Genomic DNA, 26002 nt, shown 5'->3' on the forward strand with positions numbered 1-26002 from the left:
GGGTATTTCCACAGATTCTCTAGTACTTCAGGTATTTCCAAATACAAGGAGCACTCCAAAACCTCATGTCAAGGCTGGAGGCAGGACAAAGTCAGGGTTGTCAAGCAACAAACATCAAGACCCAAAGACAAAACAGAACCAGCTAGTGTGACCTCTTGCATAACATCACTGATGCTAATTCATCCAGCCTCTCTTACAGTGTGGCTAATTTCTTCTGCTGGGCTGAAAGCCATATTGCATAGCAATATGCAGGCTTGGTATCAATGCTTTGGTCCACTCTTTGCTATTTTAATTTACATGACAAGAAGGTTTTTTATATATCTAATATGAGTACGTGTGGGTTTATCTTCCTGCCACTGGTCTTGTGCTGCTTGTCTCTCTTATTTCAGCTATCAGTAGTGTCTCTCCAAGGAGTTTACACACTGTAATCAAATAATCTTTGATCTTTTGTTTAGAATGCTAGCACTGCATTTTCACCATCTTGTTGCAAAGCACTTTTTCCAGCCCTTACATAGTTACAGTAGCTCTTCTCCATACTCTCTCCAGTTGTTTAATATCCAAGTAAGATATAGGGTTTGGTTCTCTGGGACTTGTTTAGTCATTCACAACTCTGAAAAAGGATGATAAAGGAGAATCAGTAATGTGTTAGGCCAGCCAGGTAGTGGTATAAATGACAACATCTGAAGACCCAAGCGTATAGTGTTATCACTTGGGAGATCAACAGCAAAGTTTTATTTTGCCTCCTTTCTCCTCTAAAGACTGAAGATGTTAGGGTCACATTTCAGACCCATAGTTTTGACATCATGTACCTTGAAGTTTAGTACTTTTACTCTGACTCTCATCAGATGTCAGAGTCAGCAGGTACGTCTTCTCATGAAGTCAAAGTCAAACTACAGGTTTGAAGAAATTCCTGTGAATTGAAACTGTACACTTCTGCTCAGCTTTATCCTTAACCATGCCTGTGTAAATCTTTCTTTCTTGCAATTCTTCCTCACTCATTACATTTGAGTCTTGATTCACTGAGCAATTGTTTCAAACTTGGAATCAGAAGACTTTCTGATCTTTTTTTTTTCACCGTGATTGGTGTCATCTGTAATAAAATAAAGTATATTTCCAAGAACTAAAAAATGAAATCACACCATGAGCTGAAAGCAAAAGTTAAAGAGCAGCTACAGTTTTTCTTTTCTGCATAATACAGTCCTTCTCAGGCTGAACCAAGGAAAAACAATTGGCGAGACTTAGAAAGGACTCTAATAATTGCTGGTAGCAGTATAAATCTGGAACCTTTCACCTTCAGAAAGGATTTAGTCCAGATTGAGAGCAATTTAAAAGAAATATTGACTTCTGGATGCTTAGTGACCTGTGTAAAAATGAATTAATAATCCCAGCTGTTTCCTATAGGACATCACTAAAATTGTCAGCACTGTTGCCAGACCAAACGGCACCTTCATTGAAAGGTGTAAAAGATTTTTCACTTCATTTATCAATATAGCATGCATAAATAGGTCACAGACTATCCAGAGAAACTGAAATCCTTCCAAGTTCCTGGTATATTTTGCTACATTCTGCAATCCATCACTTAATCTACACATGCATGGACAAGTGGCCAATGTGTTCATGTGCGGACTATTGGGTTGGATGGCAAGTGACCAAATTTCTCAGGCTACTGACAACCTTAGATTATTAGACAGACATAAACTGCATGTGCGAGGCCTCTCTGGAATGAATGGACAGGCAAAGCATGAAGGAAAAATGTGAGAAGTAGACAAAACATTGACTTTCCTACAACACAGCTGGACAATGCAGCTAAAGTAATTATTTGTTGTTGGCAAAGGCCAGTAATCAATTACTGCTCCGTGGAAGATGGGCTATAAATGAAGAAAAGTTATATATCTCCTGAAGGTAGCTCTTACAGATGTCAGGGATAGGTCACAGACAGAAGAAACATCAGCTTTTGCACAGATCTATGTGAAAATTGAGCTTTTACTGAACACGCGGTTCAGTTATAAAAATGTTTTGGCTCTTACATTTTTCTTAAGCTATTTGCAGATAGTTAAAAATACATTGTGATCCAAAACTTTAAAAGTTAAATGAAAAATGACGAATAAGTCAAATCAACATCTGTATTTTAAAATTAGCTAAATCATTTAGAAAAGCTGTTACCGATAAATGGGTTTTAAATGCTATTTGTCTCATTCTCTTCCATCACTGTAATTGTTTTCTCTTCTCTTTTGTTATTTCTAACAATTCTCTCCATCCCTTGAGTTCATGAGAGGCTTGCCATCCTCATCTGAGATTAAAATGAGAAACTGGAATGGGGTGGCAGATGAGCATACATAACACTTGCTTTCCTAATGCTCCTAACTCTGGAATATCTCAAGAAACAGCATTTGCCAGCCATGTCTACAGGAGCCATCAAAGCAGAAATAGAAATTAGGATTTCTAGGTTTGCAATTAGCTTTTAGCACATTTCCAACATGACTGTGGGCAGCTAAGTTTTTTCCATGTGTAAAATGAAGAGGGCAGCTACTCAAAAATATTATGCAAGAAGGAATTAATTTTGTATTGGCAAAACTCTTTGACACCCTTTGTAAGCCACAAATGAAGGACACTATTAATATACATGTTTTACCAACTGGATATGTATTGTATTACAATCATAATTGATATCTAGTAATTAACAGAGTACTTCAACGGATCTTCAGATCCAGAGAGTGGTTACTAAGAAAAAGCGAGCAGTCAGGCCGTTGCTTTTAATCTTGTTTTTAACAGTGCCATTTCACTTTCTCCCTATGCCATTTCTAAAGGAATAGCCCAAACTGATTGAGAGTCGGGCATCCCTCAGTCTCAGAAGTAACCCTCTTAGTTAGCAACAAGTACTGAGAGACAACAGCCCAGCTGCTCCGCAGGCTGGACTGTTCAGTCCATATGACCTGCAGTCCAGCATTTGTCATTACACTAAGCTACAAAGGAAGAGGAAACCCATTCTTGTATATTATGGTTTAAATGGCAGAATAGTGCCCTGAACCTCCACTGGAACCCTGAAAAAAAATTAATATACTTCAGTCCTTTTTCATATGGAGTAGGACCTTAGACATGAATGAGGACAATATGGGTGGGAACACCTCTTCTAATTTCAGGCATCTTCAGACAGTACATAACCTCTGTCTGCCTTTGCTATTTAAAGCTCTTATCATCATGTGAGAAAGACTAAAAGACACTTCCAGGCTGACCCAAAATAGCTGTCTGAACTAGCCAGATTGAGAAAATTTAGCCATCAGGCTTGGATGAAGGTAACTGCATTGCAGCCATCTAAAATTAGGTGAGATGAATCCTCCAATTAAAAAATGTGATACTAGAAAATTGATTGTTTTTAAGAAGGTGATTTGTGTGTTGTTCTAACACAGAGTTGAGTACCTCTAACAGCCTACAGTCATCGAACCCACCTCACAATAATAATTCCAGCCTGAGACTTTGACATGTAAGAGAGTGAATCAAACTAATGAGGCCTCCACTTGCAACATGTATATGATGGGTAAGTAAATGAAACCATGGTAATTAGAAACTCAAATGCAGGCAAAAAGTTGCACACAGGCTGTGCATGTCTCTTTTCAATTTCTTTCCCCTCAGGCATCAACTTATCTTGCCCAAACTCTCCTTTCTACAAGTTCATAGATATTTTAATTTTGAACTTCAAATGAAGCGCATATAAAACACCAAACAAACTTAGGATGTTGCACAAGTGTCAATGGGGCTCATTTTAATATTTAATGACCTGGACACCTGTGACTATTGCAAGAAATAAAAAGAATTAATTGAAAAGGAATTATTGACATAAAATAACACATGATAGTCTGTTAATAAAAATGCATAGTTCTAATTGAATGCTGGCACCTAGCCACCAACTAAGCATAACTTCAAAAGCAACAGCTGGGAAAGCATCTTCTAGGTTTTAATTACAGTAGCTCATAAGCCACTTATCTTTTCAACTTTTTTCTTCAGAAAGCACTTCTGTTTCATAGGAGTGAGTTCAAAGGTATTTACATCACATAGGGTAAGAGAACTAGCTCTGACATAGTCAAACTTCACTTGTAAATTTAGATTCTGGACTGAGACAACAATTCGCAGCTTTGAAGTTTGAGTCCCATTTGAGCTCGAAAGAACAGAGGCTTCAGGCTTGCTGCTCAGGGTTTTTTTTATTTCTTTTCTATCTCCAGACACAGAATAACAATTTCTATCTTATTTGTTCTTATCTATTATTTGTATTTTAGTGTTATCTCAGGGCTGCCACTGAAATCGAAGCTTCATTATGTTAAGTATTTTACTACTCAAATACATAGTAAGCATACATATTCCCAGATGATTCAGTCATGAAAGGGAGAAGGAACTATTGAATAGTTTGAGAAATGGGCATGGAGACAACAGACCTGAGACTTGCAAACTGATACATTCCAAAGCTGGATCCAGAAAGTTTTTACGCTTGCATTTTTGTAATACAATATGAAAACCCCATTGACTAGTTACAGATTAAAACTCTAAATGAGTTAAAATGATTTGCTAGATTTGCTATCATGCTTGACATTTTTCAGGAACAAGTCCAGAGGGTGTTACAGCTTGTTCCATGTAGGATCTGGAGTCTTAAAGTCTATGCAGCTACTGTAGACTTCCTCCATCACTAAACAGAAAGAAAGGAAAGGAAAGGGAAGGAAAGGGAAGGAAAGGAAAGGAAAGGAAAGGAAAGGAAAGGAAAGGAAAGGAAAGGAAAGGAAAGGAAAGGAAAGGAAAGGAAAGGAAAGGAAAGGAAAGGAAAGGAAAGGAAAGGAAAGGAGGGAAGGAAGGAAGGAAGGAAGGAAGGAAGGAAGGAAGGAAGGAAGGAAGGAAGGAAGGAAGGAAGGAAGGAAGGAAGGAAGGAAGGAAGGAGAAAGAAAGAAAGGAGAAAGAAAGAAAGGAGAAAGAAAGAAAGGAAGAAAGGAAGAAAGGAAGAAAGGAAGGAAGAAAGGAAGAAAGGAAGAAAGGAAGAAAGGAAGAAAGGAAGAAAGGAAGAAAGGAAGGAAGGAAGGAAGGAAGGAAGGAAGAAAGAAAGAAAGAAAGAAAGAAAGAAAGAAAGAAAGAAAGAAAGAAAGAAAGAAAGAAAGAAAGAAAGAAAGAAAGAAAGAAAGAAAGAAAGACAGAAAGAAAGAAAGAAGGAAAGAAGGAAAGAAGGAAAGAAGGAAAGAAAGAGAAACAGACATTGAATGACTCTTCCCACACTAACAGAGGTTTCTATAACTTCTCTCTGTTTGCTGACTCAACAAAACTAGATCATTTCCTTAAAATAAGCACCAATATTTTAGCCAGACTACCTCAGATATCTTTGGGTCTGTGGAACAACTCTCTCCCAAAAACTATGAAATTAACTGTCTGTCTGTGATTCGAGACTCATCCCCAAGACCATCCATCTCTCCCCCTAATATGGAAAGACAACAGCTAGCTAAAGTGTTTTTAACTGAAATAGAAACTACAAACCAAAATAACCTTTATTATTTCCTTTATACGATGAATAGATAAAATCTGTGAGTACAGGGACCTTAAAAAAATCAAATTTAAATCTCATTTAAAATTACACTGAGAGAGCCACGAACTATAACATTAGCAGACAGCCAGCAGAAAAATAATATTGGTGTGAGTTAATAAGTGCATTTCACATAATCAGGAGGAGCTTTAAACAAGACTTTTTAGAACACTCTAGACCCAGTGAGGTCTTGTAGTACAAGAAATGAGGCAAAAAAAAAAATCTAACTTTTTTCTTAAAGACAGATTCATTTATGAAATGGAATATATGAATTGGCAAGTGTCATGGAAAGGGACTGAACCCCAAGAGCTCTGGAGGTCTTTTCCTGTCCCATAGAAATAACATATGTAAGACCATCACAAGCTATCACAGAATCACAGAATCACAGAATCACAGAATGTTAGGGATTGGAAGGGAACTTGAAAAATCATCAAGTCCAATCCGCCTGCCAGGGCAGGAACACCTAGGTGAGGTTACACAGGAAGGCGTCCAGGTGGGTTTTGAATGTGTCCAGAGAAGGAGAATCCACAACCTCCTTGGGCAGCCTGTTCCAGTGTTCCGTCACCCTCACTGAGAAAAAGTTTCTTCTCAAATTTAAGTGGAACCTCTTGTGTTCCAGCTTGAACCCTTTACCCCTTGTCTTACTCTTGGTTGTCACCGAGAAGAGCCTGGCTCCATCCTGGTGACACCCACCCTTTATATATTTATAAACTTTGATGAGGTCACCCCTCAGTCTCCTCTTCTCCAAGCTAAAGAGACCCAGCTCCCTCAGCCTTTCCTCATAAGGGAGATGCTCCACTCCCTTAATCATCTTTGTGGCCCTGCGCTGGACTCTCTCCAGCAGTTCCCTGTCCTTCTTGAACTGAGGGGCCCAGAACTGGACACAATATTCCAGATGAGGTCTCACCAGGGCAGAGTAGAGGGGAAGGAGAACCTCTCTCGACCTACTAACCACCCCCCTTCTCATACACCCCAGGATGACATTGGCCTTCTTGGCCACAAGGGCACAGTGCTGGCTCATGGTCATCCTGCTGTCCACCAGGACCCCCAGGTCCCTTTCCCCTACACTGCTCTCTAATAGGTCATTCCCCAACCTATACTGGAACCTGGGGTTGTTCCTGCCCAGATGCAAGACTCTACATTTTCCCTTGTTATATTTCATTAAATTTTTCCCCGCCCAACTCTCCAGCCTGTCCAGATCTCACTGGATGGCAGCACAGCCCTCTGGAGTGTCAGCCACTCCTCCCAGCTTGGTGTCATCAGCAAACTTGCTGATAGTACACTCAATTCCCTCATCCAAGTCATTGATGAATATATTGAATAGTATTGGTCGCAGAACTGACCCTTGAGGCACTCCACTAGATACAGGCCTCCAGCCAGACTCCGCCCCATTGGCCACGACTCTCTGGCTTCTCTCCTTCAGCCAGTTCGCAGTCCACCTCACTACCCGATCATCCAGTCCACACTTCCTCAGTTTTGCCATGAGGATGCTGTGGGAGACGGTGTCAAATGCTTTGCTGAAGTCAAGGTAGACCACATCCACTGCTCTGCCATCGTTGATCCACCTTGTTACGTCTTCATAAAAGGCTATGAGGTTGGTCAAACACGACTTCCCCTTGGTGAAGCCATGTTGACTGTCCCTGATGACCCTCTTATCCTTGATATGCCTTAAGATGGCACCAAGGATAAGGTGTTCCATCACTTTCCCAGGGATGGAGGTGAGGCTGACCGGTCTATAGTTGCCCGGGTCCTCCTTCTTGCCCTTTTTGAAGACCGGAGTGACATTTGCTTTCCTCCAGTCCTCAGGCACCTCTCCCGTTTCCCAAGACTTGGCAAAGATGATGGAGAGTGGCCTAGCAATGACTTCAGCCAGCTCCCTCAGCACCCGCGGGTGCATCCCATCTGGACCCATGGATTTATGGATGTCCAGATTGCTTAACTGGTCCCTAACCCAGTCCTCATCAACTGAGGCAAACTCTTCCATTGCCCTGCCTTCCTCTGGGGCCTCATGGGTACGGGGCTCCTCAGGACAGCCTCCGGCAGAGTAGACAGAGACAAAGAAGGCATTCAGTAATTCTGCCTTCTCTGTATCTTCTGTCACCAGGGCACCCACCCCATTCATCAGTGGGCCTACATTGCCTCTGGTGTTAGTTTTATCTGCCATGTATTTGAAGAAGCTCTTTCTGTTGTCCTTGACCCCTCTCGCCAGGTTTAACTCTAAGGAGGCCTTAGCTTTCCTAGTTGCCTCCTTACATCCTCTGACAACAGCCTTATATTCTTCCCAAGTGGCCAGCCCCTCCTTCCATGATTTGTAAACCCTCCTCTTCCACTTGAGTTTGCCCAGCAGTTCCCTGTTTAACCACGCAGGTCTCCTGGCTCCCTTCCTTGACTTCCTGTGCGTCGGGATGCACTGATCTTGAGCTTGGTAGAAGCAGTCCCTGAATGTTAACCAACTATCTTGGGCCCCTTTACCTTCAAGCAGCCTTGCCCACGGGATTTCCTCCAGCAATTGTTTGAAAAGGCCAAAGTCGGCCCTGCTGAAGTCCAGGGTTGCAATTCTGCTCGGTATCCTGCTCCCACGTCAGGAGATTCTGAACTCCACCATCTCATGGTCACTGCAACCAAGGCAGCCCCCCACCTTTACTGCTTCAACCAGATTAAACTTGCTGGACAATATTTGGACTGTAATTCTAGTACCTATTAATTAAAAGCTATCTCTAAACCAGTTAATATGAAAGACAGATCTGTCTACCTTTTCTGCAAAATCAAAATTTCCTTTAGCCTTTTTGTAGTTCTTCAAGTCATTATTCACACACAGTTAACAACATGTCTTTGTAGGAAGACAAATAGGATGCAGGAAGACTTGGAGTCCTCTGTTCACTCCACAGACATAATTCAGGCCAGATTTTGTCAAGAGACTAAGAAAAACATCACTGTGTTTTGTGCTAACGTGTCCTGTCCTTCCAAAACATACAGGGCCTCCAGGAGAAAAGATGACAGATAGCAACTGTGCCTCTCCCGTCTTAGACATGTATGAATCTGTCAAAGAAGCCTAGAGTCTTGGGTAACAAGTTTATGAAGGAACACTTTTTTTGCACTCAATTCCAGTCCCTGTGGGAGTGGCAGAATTGTGCATCGTTCCCTGAAACTTGCCCTCCTCTCTTGAAATGGTGCTTGTTTGAATGGTAGCTGTACAGCAGACCAGAGCATTCTATAAGAAAAATACATTTTAAAAAATCATACATGAGAATAAGCATATCTAACTATGAAAATATCAAAACTTCGGTCAGCACTACTACAATCTAGATACTGCATGCAGAGTTCATCACAAATTTTGGAATGTTATGATCATGGTTGTAAAGCCCTACCAGATTCATTTTTGCACATGTAGCTACAACATCTTTAACAGCAAGGTCCAAGATATTTCCACAAACCTTGCACGCTGCATTTATACCAAAGTATATGAAAAAGAAGTTAACAAGGAACCTGTGATCCAGTGCAAACAGGATGACTGGAGTTTATTAATCATAAATGAATGTGATGAGTATTTCAGGAGGCATATAAATGAACTGGCAACCTTGCTGAAAGGTCAGCAAACTGTCTCTGCTCATTTCAATGTAACTTTCTAGGTTTACAGTCAGAAAACATCCCAAATGCAACTACTAAATCTGAAGAATGCTTTACATCATTTTAGTTTCGTCTTGTCCCTCTTGTTTAATAGCTCTGCATTTAGAAGTGCAAATAACTTGGTAGTTAGGTTTTCAGGGGATTCAACAGAAACATTTTGACACAAGTAGCAATTGCAAAAGCAATAGGATTCATTTTCCGAAAGTCTGACCTTCAGCGTCATGGTAATTATAGTCACTAGGCTAATCTTGAGGTAAAGGACTGGGATCATAAAATTTATTCTTTGGGTTATGGATGTCAGTGGACTCCAGCCTGTGCTAAGGTTACTGTAGAACAGGCATCCCGTTTTAAAGACTCCTATTTCCACTTTGAAGTAAAATTTTTCTCAATTTGCTAAGAGCCCTATCTTTGGAATGTGGGCTCAGTCCTTCTGAAGGAAATCTTTTCTGTACTATGCAAATTTTGCTTTTTAAATATAAATAAACAATTAATTTTGTGTACGTCTTCTTTTGTCACAAATATTTGAGGGATGGGGAGTGATTTCTAGTGGCACACATCCATTTAGATGTCAAAGAGAGTTTTGTATGTCCACTAAATTAAAACATCATTTGCTGTCAAGCCTTAAAGAATTTGGTATTTCTTCTGATTTCTATTTATGACAGCTCTCAGATGGCATGCTGTGAAGTGTTTTTGCCTGCTTTAGGACCAATTGCATGTGACAAATGCATTAGTTTTTAATACCAGAAGTGGACATATAATTTGACGAAGTATGTTTTTATGCCATCGGCAGTTGTTTACCACCAGCTTTTTACAAAGGCACTCTATGCAAAATCATCCCCAGCTGCCTTGATAATCCAATCTCCTTTTCCCCTGTAACCAGACCAAAGCTCACTTGAAATCAAGAGACTTTAAATGGGGTTTGGATCAAGACTGTAAAGCTAAAAATTTCTAGAGATCTTTCTGTCATCTCCTTTTCTTGGGAAAGAGCAATGTTCCCTGGTGCACTTGTGCTGTGTTCATAGCTCCTGTTCTGCACAGGTAAGGACCTGCACAACTTTTTTAGGCTGACGTAGGCATTCTGATAGGACCACCTTGCATCCATGTAAACAGGCACCCTGCTAGGCTGTCCTCTGCCTAGTTCACCCATGGTGTCTCTCTGCACATTACTGAGCACTCTTCTAAACTCATCATATCTCTGCAATTGTTACCATGAACTCTCAGTATGATACCTCTGAGCTCATTTGTGTTGTTCCAAAGGTCATAGTACAGCTTACACCATGGGTGAGAAAAAAACCCTATGTATATTCAGAGATTTGATCACTTCGGTAAAGGTATAGCCACTTTAGACACCTGCTTTTTTTTTTTCCAGCACATAATAGCAATATATAGTCCATGTTTTAACCCCCACTAAGTATATAAACACTTCTTAAAGTACATGTTAATTTTAAACACATCTGTTTGACTCACTGAACAGCACAAAACCACCTCATTAAATCTTTCTTTTCTTGTCTTTTGATTTTTCACTTTTCAGTAGTCAGCTGTAAACCTCCTGAATTACTCGTGTCATGTGCGTGACAACACAATTTCTTTACTGTTCCAATTAAACAATTAATTAATGATTATGGTATAAAAATAAATAAGAAAGTAAGACAGGAGAGAACATGAGCTGTGTTTTGGTTTATTTTTTTTAATTTCCATTCTGGTTTGTGAAACCTTCTGTGGCAGCTGCTATAGTCTTATCACTATATTTTCATAGCTTCCATTTTGCTCATACATTTTTATCCACACCAGTCAAGCACCAAAACAATCCAATACTGCAGATTACATTATTTGATGAACATTTCTATTATTTGCTAAATAAATTATTGAACACAGCTTCAGAATCTTTGCAAATGCAGCAAAACACTACTTATCACATAAACTATTTGATAAAAAAATGGAAACAATTGTCAAAGAGTGTATGTGAAAAAAAATATTCAGCTTAGATTGTTGCATACCTGACATATATGACAGTTTAAGGAGTGAAAGAGTTTTGAGATTCTTTGGGTCTAAAAGCAGATCCCAATTGCAGAGACATAATAGCACAAAGCATTAAGAACTGGAGCTTCAGTCTGGAAAAATCACCAGTGATTTCAAGTTGTAGCTGTCTGACTAAAAACATTAATGTTCTGTTGTATGGTACTTAAATTCAATTCCTTTTATTAATACACATGTCTTTTGCAGTATTCTAGTGGAAACAGTAACAATAGTTTTTCTTCACTGAAAACTTAAAGAACATACCTAACTACAATAGCAGTGTCATCAATGCTCCTCATACATAGTTCTAAAATATTAGGAGACTCTAAAATATGATTTTATCACCTGACACTGCAACAGCAGGGAAAATCAAATCACTTGTGAATGCCTAATGTGAGCAATCTCTCTTTGACACTTCTCTTACATGTCACTCTTACATCTTTAGTGCATTTAAAAAAAAATAAAATAAGGAGTTACAGGTAAAAATATTTTAAGAAATAATCACAGTAGTGCTTTGTAGAAAAATGAATTACATGTGAAATAATAATAATAAAAAAGAGGTAACTCTAGGACTGTAATGTGAACTCATCTTTCTTTTGCTTAAAACCTAGAGAAATGTCCCTCCTGCAGACTGCATGCAAGCTGCAGTCCCTAGATCTTTAGTCACAAATTCTTTTCTCTCAATTCCTTTTTTTCAGAGGGTTTTTTTTTTTAAGAATTGCCAACTTGTGCCTTAGTTCCCTTTGTAGTAGGAAGATCTGTATGAAAGGCAGTAAAGCTGCAGTAAGAGCCTTGATGTGTGCTTTTTTTTTTTTTAAACAAAGAACAAAATCAAAATCAAGTAAAATACCTATCTTTATTTTTCCTCCTGCCAGCTGAAGTAATACAGCTTGCTGGAGATACTCCATGCCACTGCAGTGCTTACCACGTTATTCAGATGTGTCTTCCAAAGCATCACTGATACGCAATCCTCAGAGACCTTGTCTTACAGACTTCATGGATAGGCATGTCTATGTATTTCCATTCCTTGTATTATTTTCCTCTTCCCTCCACTTCAACTGTTAGGGGCAACAGGCAGGCCTTTCTTCTTAGCTGTGAGGCTTTATTCATATGGCTGTATGTCCATGTTCTGTACCTTTTAAGGACTACAGTGATTAAGCATTGCTGTTGACCAGAATGTTACATGGAGGTCCAACTCAACAGAGCTTTGTGCAAGCGTATAGCTATGAGAGGCAAAAATAGAATACAGGCAATTTGTGAGGTCCCTGTATTCACTAAATCCCCAGAAGCTCTTCATGACCTTCTAAAATAAATTTTACAGGCTAAGTTAACTCCTAAGGTCGTTTATAATAACAGTTTAATACCTGATTAGTAGGACTATCTTGAATTGGCAAAAGCATGGACTTGCCCATCCAACACGTCATTTCTGTCTGCTATGATCCCAAAATTCTCTTTCATTTTGCCTTAAACAGGAGTTAAAAGCTTTCTCACTGTGAAAAACAGAACAACCTGGTGAAGGGAACACCACCTTGGTTCTTTTTCTCAGATGATCACAGAATGGTTGATGGATGTTCTGAAGAAAAACTGGAAAAGTATTACAGGTTGTTTTAATTTTATTTTTAAGTCACAAATTAGAATCTATTGCAAAATCACGATGCATGATCACCAATCCCTACATTTAGTACCAATGATGAATCATAGTATCACAGAATAGTTTGGGTTGGAAGGGACCTTCAAAGGTCATCTAGTCCAACGCCCCTGCAACGAGCAGGTGCATTTTCAACTAGATCAGATTGCTCAGAGCCACATCCAGCCTGGCCTTGAATGTCTCCAGGTATGGGGCATGTACCACTTCTCTGGGCAACCTGTTCCAGTATTTTACCATCCTCATTGTAAAAAAATTCTTCCTCAAGTCTAGCCTGAATCTCCCCTCCTTTAGTTTAAAACCATTACCCCTTGTCCTGTCGTAACAGACCCTGCTAAAAAGTCTGCCTCCATCTTTCTTATAGCCCCCTTCTAAGTATTGAAAGGCCACAATAAGGTCTCTCCAGAGCCTTCTCTTGTCCAGGCTGAGCAACCCTAACTCTCTCAGCCTATCCTTATAGGAGAGCTGTTCCATCCCTCTGACCACTTTTGTGGCCTCCCCTGGACCCTTTCCAACAGGTCCATGTCTTTCCCGTGCAGAGGGCTCCAGGGATGGATGCAGGACTCCAGGTGGGGTCTCACCAGAGTGGTGTAGAGGGGCAGAATCACCTCCCTTGACCTGCTGCCCTTGCTTCTTTAGATGCAGTCCAAGCTACAATTGGCCTTCTGGGCTACAAGAGCACATTACCAGCTCATGTCCAATTTTTCATGCACCAGTACCCCCAAGTCCTTGTCCGCAGGCCTGCTCTCAATCCCTTCATCCACCAGCATGTTGTGATACCAGGGGTTGCCCTGACCCAGGTGCAGGACCTTTCACTTGGCCTTGTTGAACCTCATGATGTTTGCATGGGCCCACTTCTCGAGCTTCTCCAGGTCCCTCTGGATAGCATCCCATCCCTTGGGCATATCAACTGCACCACTCAGTTTGGTGTCATCTGCGAACTTGCTGAAGGTGCACTTGATCCCACTGTCTATGTCATTGATGAAGATATTAAACAGTACTGGTCCCAGCCTGGATCCCCAAGGGTCACCACTTGTCACTAGTGTCCATCCAGACACTGTGCTGTTGGCCACTACCCTCTGGGTGTCACCATCCAGGCAGTTCCTCATCCACTGAACAGTCCACCCATCAAATCTGTATGTCTCCAATTTAGAGAGGATGTTGTGGGGGACTGTGTCAAAGGCTTTGCAGAAGTCCTGATAGATGACATCTGTAGCCCTTTTTTTGTCCACTGATGTAGTTACTCTATCGTAGAAGGCTACTAGGTTGGTCAGGCAGGACTTGCCTTTGATGAAGCTGTGCTGGCTGTGTCAAATCACCTCCCTGTCCTCTATGTCCTTTAGCACAGCTTCTAGGAGGATCTGTTCCATGATCTTCCCAGGCACAGAGGTGAAGCCGACAGGGCAGTAGTTCCCAGGGTCCACCTTTCTACCCTTTTTAAAAATGGGTGTGATGATTCCCTTTCTCCAGTCACCAGGGACTTCACCTGACTGGAGAGTGACCATGGAGAGTGGCTTGGCAACTACATCAGCCAATTCCCTCAGGACTCTGGGATACATCTCATCAGGTACTATAGATTTATGTCTGTTCAGGTTCCTTAAGTGGTCATGAATATGATCTTCACTTACAATCACTGTTTGCAAAGTAAAGGACTATACCTAAACCATATTAATTGCTAAAACTGAGGTATATAACTCATCTACATGCTAACGTATTACATTTACTTCTATTACTGATTCATAGAAGAGGAAATTCAGGTTTAAACAAAGAAGAAATTCTTGCAAAGCAAAAGAAAGACTATGCAGGAATGTATCTAGAAGCTGACTACAGTTCCCAACGATTTGGCAGGATTCCATGCTAAAACTACTTACTGATTAGGAACAGAGATTTACATGATTTTTAGGGTCAGGGATTACCTTTATTATTAACAAAAATTCAATTGCTCATTAGAACTCTCTGAGGTACATAATTTAATGTCGATTTCATGATATCAACATATTTCTTTGGAAAATTTCTTTGTTTCAAATGTATCGTTTTATCATTTGGTAGCACACAAAATAATTGAAAAACTGATTTTTGGAGAAAGTTTAAATATTTTTTTTGAGAAAAAGAAAAAAATTGCATCCTGATACGAAATCAAATCAAACTTTGAAATATCAGAATTTTCTCAGGGAATGGAAATTCAGTCATTTCTAATTACACTGTTACATCAAAAAGAATAGAGATCTCTTTGACAATGATCGTGTTGCCTTTTTTGTGATTGTGATTACCTTAGGATCAAAGTACTACCTGAAAATAAGATTAAAGCATGCCTTTAGGTAATGTCTAAGACAAAAATAAAGTTTTCCCTTTTGGGCTGATGAAGAAACAGTGTTGTTCTTTCTCTTTTAATATGAATGCATTGCTGTTTTGATCTTTTCTCCAAGAAAAAATAAAATACTAAATCTTGCTGTATTTTTTGCTGAAGCTATACATTCATTTCTTACTTCTTACTTTTACAGCCATGTGACAGTCTATGCAGTCCTAGAACTTAAAAAAATCTCTTTCTATAGCAAATCCTTTTCAATATGAAAAGCCTCTGTCATCATTTCTTGGTGGGCAATTCAAAACTTTAAACACCACAATCAAGGCAGATTCATGTTGATTTGATGCAGAAAACAAAATAATTATGTTAATCACAAAAGCATATTTGTCCCTAGTCTTGCACTAGGCAACTCACTTACTCTCAGCCATCAAACACAACTCCTTTGCTTCAGAATGTATCCTCTATATTTCAGACAAATTCTGTTGACAGAGACATTTTTTTCAAAAGCATGAAGGATTTGATTTCCCTCACGTCACATCTTCATAAGGAGCAAAGCGTAGGTCTTACATAGAATTTCTAGTCTCATTTTCTTGACGGTTTTTCTCTTCTTTTTTTTGTTATCTTCAGAACTACATGGAAATAAGGGCAGCCAAAGACTGGAGGAGGTTACAGAGAGCTTGTGTCACCTCTGTTCTTGGAGGTCCAAGATTCAACTAGATATTACCCTCAGCAACTTGATCTGACAACACCTGCTTTAGGCAGTCAGTTTGACTAAGTGGCCTCCAGAGGTCTCTTCCAACTAAAATAGTCTATGATTTTAGCTAAATGTTTTGTGACAGTTTTTATGAAATGTTTTCTTAATCAATCTCATTCCTTGGGAACAAGCAGCCTGTTTAATTTTGTGTGTGTTGTTTTCTTTGGTTTGTTTTATAGTTTGGTTTCCTGTTGTTGTTTTTCTCTCAAGTTTTGCTCTTCTTTTAGTACTTATTATATGTTTTGAGTCTCCCATTGCCATTGTCTCAGAGGTAGAGGGTTAATTTGGAAAGGAGAAAAAGGAATGCCTTTATTTATTTTTTTTTAGTTGGCATTGGACTAGAAGTTCTTCTGTCTTTCATCAGGTTTAGGGCTCATTGACTAGCTCTTGCCACGATAGTTATGTCCCAGCTGTCATATCTACTCCTCTACTACAGTTGTGGAGCTGGCAAAACAAAAGATTTTATTATGCTTGCAACAACTGCAGCAACTCAGACTATTAGATTAAACCACAGATATAGGTGCCTTCACAATCACACTCTGGATGGTAAAGTGGAATGTCTGAGCTGTAAGTAAATACTGCCTATTTCTGCTGCTCCTGTGACGAAGGCAAAAACTGCCACTAACAGTGACAAAGAGCTGGGTAGTACATCAGAATCATGGAATCGTTTTGATTGTAAGAGAACTTTAAGACCATAGAGTACACCTGTTAATCCAGCACTGCCAAGTCCTCCTCTAAACAATGTCGCTAAGAACCTCATCTACACGTCTTTTAAACACCTCCAAGGATGGTGATTCAACCAGTTCCCTGGGCAGCCTGTTCTGATGCCTGACAACCCTTTTTGTGAAGAGTTTTTTCCTAATATCCAAACTAAACTTCCCCTGGTGCAACTTGAGGCCATTTCCTCTTGTCCTATCGCTTGCTACTTGGGAGAAGAGACCAACACCTTCCATGCTACAACCTCCTTTCAGGTGGTTGTAGACAGCGATAAGGTCTCCCCTCAGCCTCCTTTTCTCCAGGAGGAGACAGCCCCAATTCCCTCAGCTTCTCCTCATCAGACTTGTGCTCCAGGCCCCTCACCAGCTTTGCTGCCCTTCTCTGAACTTCCTCCAGCACCTCAATGTATTTTTTGGAGTGAGAGGCCCAAAACTGAACACAGTATTCAAGATGTGGCCTCACAGGTGCCAAATACAGGAGGATGATCACTTCCCTAGTCCTGCTGGCCACATATTAAACCACTGCAAACATTTATTCAAAGACGGTAGTTCAGAAACTTCAAGTACACTTAGCTGGACATTTTTTCTTCTGCTGACTTAGCTAAGGTAATGTGAATTATAACAGTATTTCTAGCCATGGTCATTAATATGTTAGAGACAGTATTATAAAATTTTTTAAAAAGCGATCTTAAAAGTTCTTTTTTCAACTTCCGTTCAAAGCTGATATCTATGAATATTGCTTAGAATTTCACAAAACCCAATTGCATGATATAATCCATTTATTGTTATTCAAATGCACCCATTTTGTTTTACAGATTCTAGAAACTTCATTAGAAATTTTAGGATCATTAGAAATAAGGAAACCCTTTCCTGATTCATTTCTGGCAAACTACTCTCTGCTTCTCTCTATCCCTCTGCTGTTCTGAGTCCCCAGATTAGAAACACATTATTCCGATGCTTCTGTGTGATTCAATTTTGAATAGGTCTGCATTTTTACATCTGAAGAAAAAGCAATTTTTCCTCAACTAACACTTTACGAAAATCAACTAATATAGAAGAAAAGCTGATTTCTATACCTGGTGAATTTGAGGAACCCCAACCATTGTCCCCATGCTTAAACACAAACAAGGGTCTTTTAACCTTTTTAAAATAAAAAATAGTTTCATGCTTGGCTTATTACAATGAAACTACTGCAGATTAAACCTCTCTATCAATTACAAGCAGCTGAACATCCTTTAGCATCAAACAGAACAACAAAAAGCTACACTATAATAAGTAATGGCTAAGGCCAATTAGTATTTAATTATGTAGATGACTTAACATCTTTTCATTGATGTTATCTGTATGTTTAAGGATTAAAGTCATCATGCATTGCTTTGCTACAGCTCTTGCAGTATATGATAGCAGAAGGAAAAGGAAGTCTTTACCAAACAGAAATGGCTATAACTAATGAAATATTTCAGCCCAGTGATACAAGTCACACTTCGCCATGCACCTACAACAGACAGAAACTTCAACATATTGTGGAAAAAGAGAAATTCATGCATGACAGCTTACAGTGGGGAGGAAGCTTGAAACAGAGAGTGACAACTGCAGTAGTAAGATCCTATGTCATGAGCAGTTCCCATGAAGATGTCTGGTCCCTGAATTTTATAAGTGGGAGATAACAGGAACAGTGAAGTTAGTCATAACATGAGAGATATTTTAGATGGGAAGGACCTGTTAGGTCATCTGTCCATCCCCCTGCCTAGGGAGGATTATAGTTTGCAGTATCTTTTCAATAAGATTTCACAGAACAATTTCACATGAGCAGAGGAATGGAGTAAAGGACATAATAGATCTTTTCCATCTCTAACTTCTACAAGTCAAGAGGTCCAGTCTGTAGCTAGTGTGAGGTGGACGTGGGCACAAATACTGCAAGTGTTGTAAGAAGTGAAATTTGGAGGAAAATTCTACCCTCGGATCAAATCATGCAAGTTTATGCAAAATGTGATATATGATGTTAGTGAGCACAGAAATTACCCCATAAAGGCCATTTTCGGTTCAGGCATAATCAGTGACCCCATTTCTGTGGGCATGCTGCTGCATTTTGGACAACTTGTGTATGTGTATCACATCATTCAGATGGATAGGTCTATACTTATTTAGAAGGATATATGCACTAAATTATTTCCATTAATATTATCAATGGAATCTTGAACTCCTAACTCTTTAAGCTTCCAATTTCAGACTGTAAAAACATATGTTATTATAGAAAACGTCCTCTTCTATATTTACAGTGTGGGGATGACAAGGTCTGTTTAGCAACTTTTATTTTTCTTGAATTAAATGGGAATTACACCTGAGATTATATAAGAGGTCAATGCTAGGGGAAGGAGCATAAGACATGTTTTTTTATACACATCCTAAGCGAAAATTTCAGAATACAGAGAAAGAAGTAAATAATGGTTCCTTACAATCCTTATGAGAAGCATAAACTAGGAGGTAACACTCTTGAAAATGCAATTAAAAGATTACAATGAAAAGCCTTCTTCCAGAAAATCCTTACATGTGTTTAAAGCTAAGAATGGAGGGGAAAAAAAAAAAGACAAGCTGTTGACTGGACAGATCTTAAAATGAATCGGTTTGCCAAGACAAGATTTTGCAGAAATGAGAAATCTAAATATGTCTCCATTTTGCTTTCTCCCTCAACATTAGATAATTTTTGTGGTCACTATGATATATAATAATTGGACATAAAGGAGGACTAGCAGGGTTTCAGAACAGCATGAAGGTACATACATATTTTCCTATACAGAGATCAGTATTAGTGAAAGGTTGAATCTGAACTGAAAATAGAAAATATCGGAACATCGAATTTTTTTTTTATTTTCTATTTAGCTGATGATAGCATGAAAGAAAATATTTAGCAAATTATTACCTCCTAATATTAATCTCTGTAGACAAAATGTTATGATTAAGAATGGTATTCAAATGTATAGAATATTTGTAGATTAAATTTGCTATATCGGAAATTGTAACTTGCCATAGTTGGCTACATATCCAGCATATGAGCTTACGAAAACACGCATATGGTCTAAATATGGACATATGCACCTCTTTGGAACTCTTAAAGTTTCCCTGATTTCTCTCTTATTCTATTGTCATTTAAGTCTTCACTAAATTTATATGTTGTAGGTTAGAGTGCCTTATAGCTGTTAGATTCAGCAGATTTTCTTTCTCAATAACACTTTTTCATTTTGTACCTGATCATATGGTAGCCTTTGAGTCTTGATTACAAATGCACAATCCATTTCATTGGGGTAGCTCAGCACTGATCTGAGGGAGCAGAAAACTCTCTTAATTAGCACTTAACCAAAGAGCAGCCAAGATGCTCTCTTTCTATTTTGATGGTGGGGAACTGATCTTGTTGAAACTGCATATAGAGCTTTATTTCCTGTAGACATAAACCCTCTACGGAGAACCTTTCTCATATGTCCTCTAAAAACTTCACAGCTCCATATCTTCACAGTGGAAAGCACACCTGAGAAGGTGTGCTTTTCTAAGACAGAAGTATATGGGAAAAATATTTAAGATTGATCAATTTAGAAATAATCGGGTAATGAGTCTAGAAAAGGAACCTCATTTTGAAAATCATTCAGATAACATGAAGAAACTGTGACAAGAGGAAAATACTTTCACCATTTCTATGTTTAAAAATCAGGAAAACAGCTAGAAATGGGTATGAGAACTAGTCATCTCAGCCTTGGGGCACAGACCTAGAAGGAAACTAAATCAGACTGTAAAGCATATCAAATTATGTGTCTGATGAAATACCAATCAAGTGGAACCATAAATAACTTTCCCCTATCAGCTAGCATAGATTAACAGGTACAGAAATCACTTTCCAAAACAGCAGGTGCAAGAAGACGACATTTGTTATTTCCGTTCTCATGTTCGTCCTTCTGTTACTAATGGCTGTAGAGATGTTTGCTTTGATAACTATTGCAGTTCCCTGAAGCCTGAAAGTCAGCTCAGCCTTTTGCAGAGTGGGCTGAGCACACATTTCCACTACTAATTTTTGTCTGAGTCAGATCTGAATATCCACATACACTGCAGGAAAAGAGTCAGTGTTTGATTACACACTCACCACTGGAGGAGGTGGCGTAGTTGAGTGAATAGGCATCTATTTTCAGCCTGTGATTTTGTTTGTGACTTTAGGCAAGACACTTTAAATCTCTCAGCCTCTGTTTCTATCTCTTCTTTCCCACCTGGTCTGCTCTGTTTAAATTCTAAGCCCTTCCAAGTATGGACTATGTCTCACCAGGTATTTGTATCACACATTGCAAAATGCTTCATCCTTTTCCCTTGGGCTTACAGATGTTGCTGTAATATCAATAATATTTATTTATTTATATTTATGCCACAGAAAGAGAAGTGAGGGATCTACTAAGGCAAGCATTGTACTTAGAAGAAAAAGAAAGCTGGTGCCTGCTAACTTCACTCTTCAAAAATCTGTGATACCAAATTTTTCTATTCTTTCAGATGCTCTTGGTTGTAAGCAGAAGTAGCCACCAGATGAGAGGTAAGAGGTTTTCTTAAGGGTCGTACAGTCATTCACAGAGATTTAACTCACCATATTGTTTTTTCTTCCTATATTATCATCTTTTCTCTCTGAGGTATGAAAATCACAGGCTTCCTCAACTGGAGCAGGCAGCAGAAAGAGAGAGGGCAGCACACCATCCGGCCCATTGTGCTTAATAATGTGCTCTGATACACTGAGCAGAAAAAAGGAAAAGCAAGTGAGTGAGGATGTTGAAAAATTAGGAGTCATTTGTGCCTTTTGAGATACTTGGTGTCACAGCAGTATAATAATGTACTGGAAAGCTAAGTTGGGCATGCTTGATTTCTCAGAAGTAAGTCAGGAGAGGATTTCCATGTTCTTCTCTGCACTTGTACTTCGTGCAGTGTAAGCAAAGCCTTGATCCACTATAGGCATGCCTTGCCTGTGCAGACCACTATAATATATCATTTTCAGTTCATTCTTTTTAATTACTTTTTTTTTCTCTGGAAGATTTCTACGGCTACAGGCAAGCTTAATCCTAATAAAGTGAACATTTAATAAATATTACTCTTGCAATTCTTAAAGGCCCTGTTGAATTCTAATATATAATCACTTTATTTTAAGCTTGGTGATGTAGATGATAAAGTGAACAGAGGTGATTCACAGTAAGGGCAACACATTGCCACCTTTCTTGCTCTAGAAAGACACTCTTCTGCAGTGCTTAAAATGTAGGGAAAAGTCTAGTGATTGATTATCTAGTTAAGTGATAAGGAGGTATATAAGGCAGGGATGCAGAAAAAGTACAGATGATAAGGACAATCAAGTATCCTTGATCTGAAAAAAATTACAACACTTTCTAATCATTTAAATTATATTTTTAAGTGAGAAAAATCAACTGCACTGAGTCTCTAATTTTCTACACACTTTTTTTTTTCCTTTTATTAAAGACAAAAGCTATAGGAATTGTGTCCATTTTTTCCAGTAGTGTAATCTTTCCTTGAAAAGGAAATTACTGGATCATCAGACTTTCATTTGTCCATATAACATTTATATTCTTTGATCTCTTACTGGCATATTGTAATACTGATAATTATCTACTTCTCCTGTTTTTTATAATACCATGTGGCATTCTATTATGTTTTACATTATTAACAATATTATACACATAATACAATTCTGCCAAATCAGGTTGTGGAAGTTGTACAGTATCAGCTAGGCTATTAGGCTTCAAATTAATGATCTCTATAGGTCACAGTCACAGTAAGGATACTCATAAAATATTTTCATTATGATTTTCAAGACCTTGTACAATTATATTAATATTTCAGATATTTTATGCATTCTATGTTCAAACGGGAGGGTTCTTCATGATCAGATGACAACTCTCCATTTTCACATTATTTAGCCTCCATTACCATAAAATCCTGTGCTGTGGTGATTCTGCTTTTACTTAAACAGGACTTGTAACAAATTTCATTAATACCTCAGAAGCATTATAACTGGTCTGGTTAGAATGGTTGCCACCAGTTCCTAAGCTCCTGTTATTGGTGTGTCTTCAGAACAAATTTCAAAACTTTTTCTCTTCACTTTCATTATGATAGGACCCGAAAGACTCCTATTTTCTTTTAAGCCTGTTTTTTTGTTTGTTTGTTCGGTGTGAGGTTTTGTTTGGTTTTTGTCAGTTGCTAACCTACAAGAAGTATTTCCTTCCTTACACATGAAAGTTTGTGTAGTCTTTTCGTAAAAGGTGCGGTCATGAGGAGCTTTTTTGTACACATTGAAACAGTTTCTACTGTTTTGTTTGGTAGGCAGCAGTAGTTTTCTGGACCACTATTTTGAAATACAGTGGTTACCATTATATACTGTCTTCATTAAGAATAAATTTCTATTTTTACAAGAAATCTTAATTTTCTTAACAAAAATATTTTAGCTTCGCATCTTCATCACTTTCCTCTCTTCATCATTTTATCCTTATCTGTAAGGAGAAACAGTCGTTTATTTCTAGCACTTTTTCACCAAAAAGTGAACTACTGCTGAGGACAAAGTCCAGATCTAATATAATCTAATCACCAATCATGATTATCCTGTGAAGACAGATAAATGGCTTAGGTTATATTTTTCCTGGGGTTGTCAATATTTTAAAATAATTGCCAGATAACAGTGAAAATGCTAGGAAGTTAGGGCGAGAAATAAAAGAGTGTTTTGAGACTAAGTTTCTGGGACATAAAAATAAAGCTCAAGTAGTCATTGTTTTTTTTCTCATGCAGATATTCACCAGGACAGGAATCACACATACTGTTCCACAGCATGACTATCCCCTCTGCAAGTCTTAGATCTGCTACAGCCCTCCTCCAGTTCCAGTCTTACTCATAAATCCAGTTAGTGCTACTGGTATCCATTTGGCTTTCATCTAAAAAGATGTCTCTAATTGAGAAAGAACTGCTGCTAACCAGACCAGATCTGGGCTATCATCTCTGCTCTTGTTGGCCTGCTGGATGCTAAGGTCAATCCTGCTTTGCTTTACTTCTCAAGAAGCAGATCCACTCCAAATCCACTCTGAAGCAGTGACATTAGTTCCAGTCCCCATGACACTGTGCCCATAGATCAAAGACTTACCAAAGAGGAAGCCAGAACAAACTGATGCTCCTTATAGCAAAATTTCTAGTCATCCAAAAGGAGATGTCAGCCTCTTCTGCTGGTCTTTAGCTTTGGCCAGTTAGTGAAACCAACTGTTTGGGAACAAAGGCAAGTCTTCACTCAAACTGTAGTTCTGTAGACTTTCCTGAGTCCAAAAAAAAAAAAAAAAAAGTCAATTATCATTCATATGGTCAAAAGGCAACAAAACTCAGTTAAAGCAACAAAACAGATATGAGGGAAGCAACTACGGGTAATTAGTGTTCAGTAACGTGATCCAACTTTTTTGGGTTGGCTTTTCCCTTTTTCTCCTTTCTGGCAGGGAGAAAGACTTCCAACCTAGCAGGGGGTCTACTTGTGCAGATATGCACCTCACCAGATACTGCTAGACCTGTTGTTTCAGAGGATTGGAATACTTTATATATTTAAAAACAAAATTTAAAAAAAAGAAAAAAAAAAGAAGTATCATTCAGTTGATAACAGCTAGGAATTGGGGAGGGATTTAAGAGAGTGGCTGTAGTTGAGAGAGGAAGCAAGGAGCTAATAAGATCAGAAGGCTGAAATTTGCTTTTAAGCATCATTTTCCCCATTATCTATTTCAGCATAGAATCAAACTCCGTGGGATTCAAACAAGTTAGGCAAATATTTATGTGCCTTGCTGAAAAAGGACAGTCTGCTGAATGATGTTTTATTGAATCAGTGTTCTACTGTCTCCAACAAAAATCTAACCACAGTCAACTACAAATGACAATCCTGTGCTTTGTTTATTATTTTATTTATTTATTTCCAAAGGTCATGCATTTGTATCCTGGACATCCCTTGTCTCCCATGTATTATACTATTTCAGGGCTGGTTAATCTTTACAAGATTGAATTATGTTAGTTCCTAAAGCACAATTTCCCTATTTCCTTCTTTTATTAGAAAATTACTACATGTTTATAAGGTTATGAAAATTAATTATACCCATATTTGCTCACATCTGTGGCATTAGAAACTGCTGTAGAAACAACACTCAGTTTTAGGGATTTAAAATCTGACTTCTTTCCCCTGTAGTCAAAAAAAACAACATCTAGACAGATGCAGATACAGAGATCTTTGAATTACACCTGTAGGCTGCAATGATGTAATCAAGTTCAAAATGTGAAAAGAAAATTTCCCATTACTTCGCTATAGCAGTGCTGAAAAACTGTAAATGAGACCTCCTTGTTCCTAAAGAAGTATCATAAAACATTCTCTGGTGAGGTCCTTTCTTAAGCACATATATTTGACTTTGTCATATCTTGGTTTAGCAATGAAAACCTGAACAACAGTCGCCCAAGGCCAAATCAGTGCTAGACATGGTAAGTGCCAGCAAGGTGTACCTGTCATGCTTTTGTACAACAAGCTGCATTACCACACTGGCTGAAGGCAGCACATTCACCTCTAAGCTATTTTTTCCTACATTTTATAAAATCCCTTGTGATCAATCAGGATGAAAGACTTTATGTAATTGTAATTTGTTTCTTATTTCATTTTTTCCAATAATAAAGATTAATTGCTAGTCATGATTTAAGTTAAACCTGAGAAAAGAAAGTAGGATTTAGTATCTCACCAGTTGTGAAAACAAACTTGAACGCATGCTGAAACTTAAACACTGCATTTTCCTACAAAATAAGACACCAATTTTCACTATAGCAGTGCTAACCTTCAAGAGAAACTTTTTTTTTTTTTGTAATCTAGGAATCGATTTCCTTAAAGTTTTTTATTTTGCTCTCGCTGGAATAAATTAAGATTTAACATCAAATAATACCATTAAACCTCTTATTTTTCTTTCCTCCTGAATTTTAGGTCTTTTCCATTATCAATCTTCTTGTTCTGATGGGCCATAGTATGTGCTCTATTTTTGTAAGGTATTATATAATCTTTTGTCACTAACCAATAAAATATTTTATTTTATTTATCGTGAACAATAAACATGATTTTTCTGGTTTGTCTTCATGTTCACATTGAGATTGATATAGGCTTTGCTAATTTATTGTGCATAGCATTATGGAACATAAAATTTGCAATTTAATGTAAGTATTTGGTATAGGTGCCATTACATTCAGAGACAGTTGTAAATGTCTCCAGCATTTGTTAAGTTTTATGACCAATCCCCATTCTAAGTGGTCCCATTGGACAGAAGTGGTGGTTTTCTTCCATACATATCCTCTTTTTAGGCCTAAACATCAC

Source organism: Caloenas nicobarica, chromosome 1 (genome assembly GCF_036013445.1).
Source record: "Caloenas nicobarica isolate bCalNic1 chromosome 1, bCalNic1.hap1, whole genome shotgun sequence".
In the NCBI taxonomy this organism is placed as follows: Eukaryota; Metazoa; Chordata; class Aves; order Columbiformes; family Columbidae; genus Caloenas; species Caloenas nicobarica.